This window comes from Euwallacea similis, chromosome 35 (genome assembly GCF_039881205.1).
Source record: "Euwallacea similis isolate ESF13 chromosome 35, ESF131.1, whole genome shotgun sequence".
NCBI lineage: Eukaryota > Metazoa > Arthropoda > Insecta > Coleoptera > Curculionidae > Euwallacea > Euwallacea similis.
Window position 1 is genome coordinate 1,759,361 of NC_089643.1, and position 6,000 is coordinate 1,765,360.

Genomic DNA, 6,000 nt, shown 5'->3' on the forward strand with positions numbered 1-6,000 from the left:
GATCTCGGGCACGAGCGTTCCAACTTTACCCTCAGAACAGAAGAAGTCTCGAGCTGCCGTGAATTTAAAGCAGACCCCGCATCGTTTTTAGGCCACCTTTCCGGTACAACACGATCTGCAGTGTCATAACAAACGCATTATAAATTCCTCGTTCGTTTCCTTAAACTAACTAAGGTCGTCTGACTGATACCGTGCTGTAAGGCGGGCTTACAGTCGCGATAAGCGAATGATATACAGCCGACGATGAGTTATAGGCTGACAGAGGGCGGAAAAATCGCATAAATTGGGATAAATCATTTTCGGTTTTAGGACCGAGTCGGTTTTTGATGAAATACCCGCCAAGAGTAACGAGCAATGTCATCAAACACGGTATAATCGGTTCTGCTGTTATAACTACAAATTTCGTTATTTTACTTAAGGGCGACTGGCACATAAAATTATTTTTACACCTGATCCTGCGACATGGGCGGTAAAGAAATGGTTTTGTAATTTTCAGCCAAGAGCGGCCAGTTTATAAAAAGAGCAGTAAGGTTATAAAAAAGCGGCCCGTTTATAGCATTAGGCTTACCTTTTTCGTTAAGCAAAAATAAACTAAAAACATTATTCCTTTTAACAAGGAAGGCCGATATACAAAATTTTCATCTCGGTTATAAACAAAGCCATGTCTTAAATAATCATGATTCAGAAAGAAAATTATTATGACCCATTTAATAGAGGGCGGTAATTTCACAAAAAGTGCCGCACGAGTTATAAAAGGGTGACTTGTTTATAAACTTTCTTAGTAAAGTAAATAAAACTTTAAGTTTCATCACGGGCTGCAATTTTGTAAAAAGACGATACGGACAAAAAGGAATGATCAGTTTGTAAACTTTCGTTCCGCCTTTCGTATTCGTCAAGTAAAAACCAATTTCAAATAACATTTCCTTAAGTAAAGGCGACCGGCATGTAAAGTTTTCTTATGCAGGCCGCCCATTTTAAACAATTATGATTAGGAAAAAGGTTCACATATTTAATAAAAAACTTGCCGCATTTGATGATTATCTCCTTCTTGTTACGAGTCTTCTAAAATGCAATTAAAAACACTACTTTACTAATGTAAAATAAGGGTGTCGTGGTTATAAATGGGTCGGTCTGCGTAATTCTCATAATGAATTACACTTAAGTTTAAATAGTGCCTGAAACTTCTACAATCCTATTCATACTTATTCTCGAATATTCAAGAAAGGGCGACTCTATTGTGATTTTCCAGGTCTTCTTATTTAAATGAATTCTTCCACCGAAAACACTAAACGAAATGAGGGCGAAACGCACCATTTTGACTATAAATAATGCGATTTGCCTCCTCAAATACCTTTCTCGTTAATTTGCGACAAAAAGTGCCCGTAATAATTAAGTTTTATGCCTGGGGCGGATTGCCGCCCCACGGCTCCAAGGCGGGAACTAAAAAATGAGTTTTTAATGCTTTTAACTCGCGGAACGCGGACGATGCTCCAGCTTCAAATCGCGCACTACGAAATTGCAAAGAAAAACTATTATCGTAGCGAGTAATAATAAAATTATATCCGGAAGGCCTTTGTAAGGCCAACTACTAACAAGCTGTTTGCCCGCATCCGACGAACTTTCGCACAAGTTTCCGAATTAATTATTACTTCGAGGCGCACTTTTCGCTTACTGCTGGCAATTAAAATTCCATCAGCCCATCTCTTTTTTCCCAGTGCTGTTTGACAGCTCTTCAGCTGTTGACTCAACCCTTAACTACATCAGGTTTTTCTAATGCTAAGCCAAACTCCTGGCCTAATTGCCACTTTTTTATGGGGAGCGTGATGCTTTTCGAGAAGAATGTAATAATATTAAAACTTTGCAAAAGGGAGTTCCAACTTTTTCCCTCTCGGTACTGGAGCCGAATTCCTCGATGTCTTGATTAATAAAAGTCCTGAGAGGTTTGCGAAGCTATTATGTTGTATTAGAGCTTTGCGGATCGGAGCTTCGCGAGTCATCAATAAATTTAATGGGCGTAGCGATTTGTTGAAGTCATGTTTTGGCCGACTTCTTATTTTGATCGTTTTCGTCTGGATTCTCAAGTCATAAGCTCATATATTTATCGCAGACTGCCAACAGGTTGATTTTTGATCATTTTAGTGTAATCTGCACCTCAACAACTTAATCCGACTTCGATATATTCACTTTTATAAATACTCCCTATGTTTTACTTTATTTATCTCTTTTGAAAACTTTCGAACGAAGTTTAAAGATTTTAAGATTGCCCCGATATCTCATTGTTGCTACGAGACATTCTTTTGTGAAAATGGACCAACCTATTGCATATCTATCTTGATACAACTATGAAAAATTCAATTTTATAAATGGCTACCTTTTTTAACTGAAAATAAAAACTTGATCGGATTCGATACAGGACGGCCCTAAATTATAACACCCCCTCCCCCCACTCCTTGCGGTAACTTCTTAACTGGTCATTATTTTTAAAAAGCATTATTATATTAAAAAGCAGCATTAAATAGGATAAAAAATACTTTCTTTTGACGTTTTTTTATTTTTTTTAATATTGTTTACGTCACAGGTAGTGCCAATTTTTTTAAATTGATACATAGATCAAGTAACACTTCAAATTAAAGGTCTTTTAATACTTCATTTATGGTGTATTGCGATTCAAAATCTATTCGTTAATTTTTGAGAAAAACAGCTATAAATTTGGTGCAAAAAACTAAATAAACGAATAAAAATAACCAAAGATTGTTTATGAGCACAAAATCGAAAACAAAGTAATTTACTATTGACAAACAAGTTTTTTCATTGTTTATTTATTATTTGACTTGGTCTGTATTGCATTTTTTACCAAATTTATGGCTGTTTTTCTTAAAAACTAACGGGAGGAGTAATTTAGAGCTACAATGCAGCCCGCAGAGTTTCAAATTATTGTTTATTTCATAGTGTTTGCAAAAAAAAAACAAAGAGAGTGACCAATTGATACACATGCAACGTACCTAAAATAATCATTGATATTAATGTTAAAATTGTTACAGAACAACAAGAGGCATTTAGTGTTATATTATAACCTTCAAACGAAGGGTGACACGTTTATATAAGCCATAAACGAACGAAGAAAAACCAACAAAATGATCTCTTCCATCAATAAACATCCCGACGTTCCTGCTGCTGCTATTTTCGCATTCAAAAAGTCAACAAGCCTCCAATTTAGGGCCATTATATCGAAAATCAGGCTTCCGCAATAGAAAACCAAACAAATTTAATGTTTGCGTAGTAATCAAAAAACGACACACGCAGGCCGATCCGCCGGGATTCCGAAAAAACAATAAAAGCCCTATCAATTTGCGTCCGTTTTTTGTCCGGTCCAAGAAGAGATCCACCAAAAGAGGACCCTTCAAGAGGCTATGAAAATATTTTCAATACCCTCTAACCGTCGCTCTTTGAACGTATTGCTGCAATGCGGCCTAAGGAAGTTAACACAACAGTATAAAAAGGAAGACCACGCAGCGAAATTTATAGGAGCAATTAGGGCATGTATTAATTGACTTTTATTGCGGAAGCGGAAATTTATTTGCAACGGTAAAAACTACCCAAGGATGGAAGTTTGATTCTAATCTCACGCACCGAGGAATTGCATGATCAGGGGAACATAATTGCAATCCAAGCAATTGCGAAGATTAATCAGAAAACCTTCATCATCTTAATCCTCAGTGGAAACTTCGTCGAAATTCTCTTAAACAGGTGCAAAACAGTGTAAAAAAGTGTTATGTACACATATAAATATTACTGCAAATGTCTAAGAAATTTTAAATGGTTTTGGGCTGATCCGCATATCAATAGGTCAACTCGGCTTCCAGGAATTCAACTGCAGAAATATTTTTTTTTCCTTAATACAGAGCAGGTTCTATATAAATTATTATGTATATTTTAAACAAGTTTTTAAGGCCTCTAGACTTTCAATCAAATTTTATCAAGTACTCAGAAATTTACCTGTATAATGCCCTTTTTGTTCATTATAGAGTTTTTTTCTTTTTTTTTCTCAAAGAAAAATCTTTAAAAAGCACCTGACCTGATGTTCTGGCAGTCGGGTAGTTTGGAATTCGCCGGAGGGCCTACTCACTGAAAAATCTCGGGATTTCTGTCCAACCTGCGACGACCTGGAACTGTCCCTGAGGGATAAATCTGCGGAGTCGGGGCACTGTGAATTCACTTTGTTCTGTCTGTATTTGTACTGTAGGTTTCATTCCTTTTCTTCTTTTTCTTTCATCATTACAGAAATGGCATCCCTGCAGCGGTACCAATTCGTTCTGCATTCCAGCAATCCCTGGATCAAGGATTTTGACGTTCGCGAGTGGGCGAAGACGTTCACGTACTCGATGAGTTTTTACCTTTGTGTTTGGAAGGTTGTTCACTGAAAGATACAGTGTTTCGCTGTGTCGTTGACTCCATAGACACTGCATTCCGGGCTATTTTTTTTTTATCTGATACGTGAAGTATCTGAAGCTTCCATGGCCGCTGAGCGCCTGAGTGAAAGAACAATTCAGACACCTGTGTTGACATGAGATCCAAATATCAAGATCAGAAATTAAATGCGTTGTCTACTGACTCTTGTTCTTTAGCTCCGTCCATCGTATTTGCCACTTCTGTATGGTCATTTTCCCGACTTCGTTCCTATCCGTCTCCTTCACCTGTGGCAAGCAGCTGAGGTACTCTCTTTCCTTCAGGAGCAGATCGATGGGGGGAATGCCCGCCAGTACTTGGACTGCCTCGAGAGATGCTGTGCGGTACGCACATATGACCTCCAGCAGCGCCTTTCGTTGCAGGCTCAGCATCATATGAGGGTACTTCTTGACGCTCCATATTCCGTCTCAGATTGGTGCCGCATAGAGGAGCATCTATTGAATTACGCCGTAGAGTAATCGTCTCTTCTGTATACTTGGTTCTTTTTGGATGGTCGGCATAAACCTTTGAATCTGTCCCATTTCCTTAAGTCCCCCTTCCTTTCTTCTGGTAGATTTGGATGAGTTGATGCGAAAAGTACCTGTTTTCACCGAACTCTACTGTTCGTTGCAGAGCTGGGTCTCTACAATTTTTTTCATACATTTCCAATGGGTTTCTAAAACTTTTATAAGTTGCAACTCCATATCTCAAACTGGTTTACAGAAATTAGATTTTATAAACCGTCGTCCTTTTTATTCAAAGTCATGCATGGTCCATACATATTCTTCTCTAAATTACCAGGAAATTTATAAAACTTCAAGAGCAATTTGTATATAAACAGTTGCCCTTTTTACTAAACAGAGTGCAAGGTCCCTATAACATTTTTTTGTATAGGGTGGTGCACCGGAAAGTTTCCACTCAGGTTTTTTTTCTTGTAAAAGAATATATGAAAATATACTCGGACATATAACACATTTTTTACATATACTTTGCTCCAACCTCTACAAAGGGGTTGAACGGGGCAAGTTTGCGTTTTGCTTGCTGTCTCACCCCAGACACAAGGGGGGCACAGTTGGTTGGCAGTGCCGAGGTGAACTGTATCTCTTTTGTGTATATCTTATTTTCGTTCGAAGGACCACAGCTTATTTGGCGCTGAACCAATGCAGAACAAACACACTTGATAACAAAACACTTATATTTATTTAACTAAATGTCCAACACTACTGCACAAGTGACAAAAATCATAACAAAGTGTAAAGTTAGGGTAAACTAGAGAACCACAAGCGACCACCGGTTATCAAGAACTTTTGACGATCGGGAGTTTTTTGGAATAGGGCAAATGTTATGTGTTAACTGAGAGCAGTATTCAGATCCTACTAAGGCTGTAGGAGTATAAAAAGAGAGTTGGAGAGGTGTTGGAGAGGCGTTACGTGTTGTGTGAGAGACTATATGAGACTGTTTGAGACCGACTCAAAAACTTAATTTTCCCACCGAATATGAACCTCATCTTATCCATATATATTTTTACCACCTCGTAGTCATACCAATTAGTGT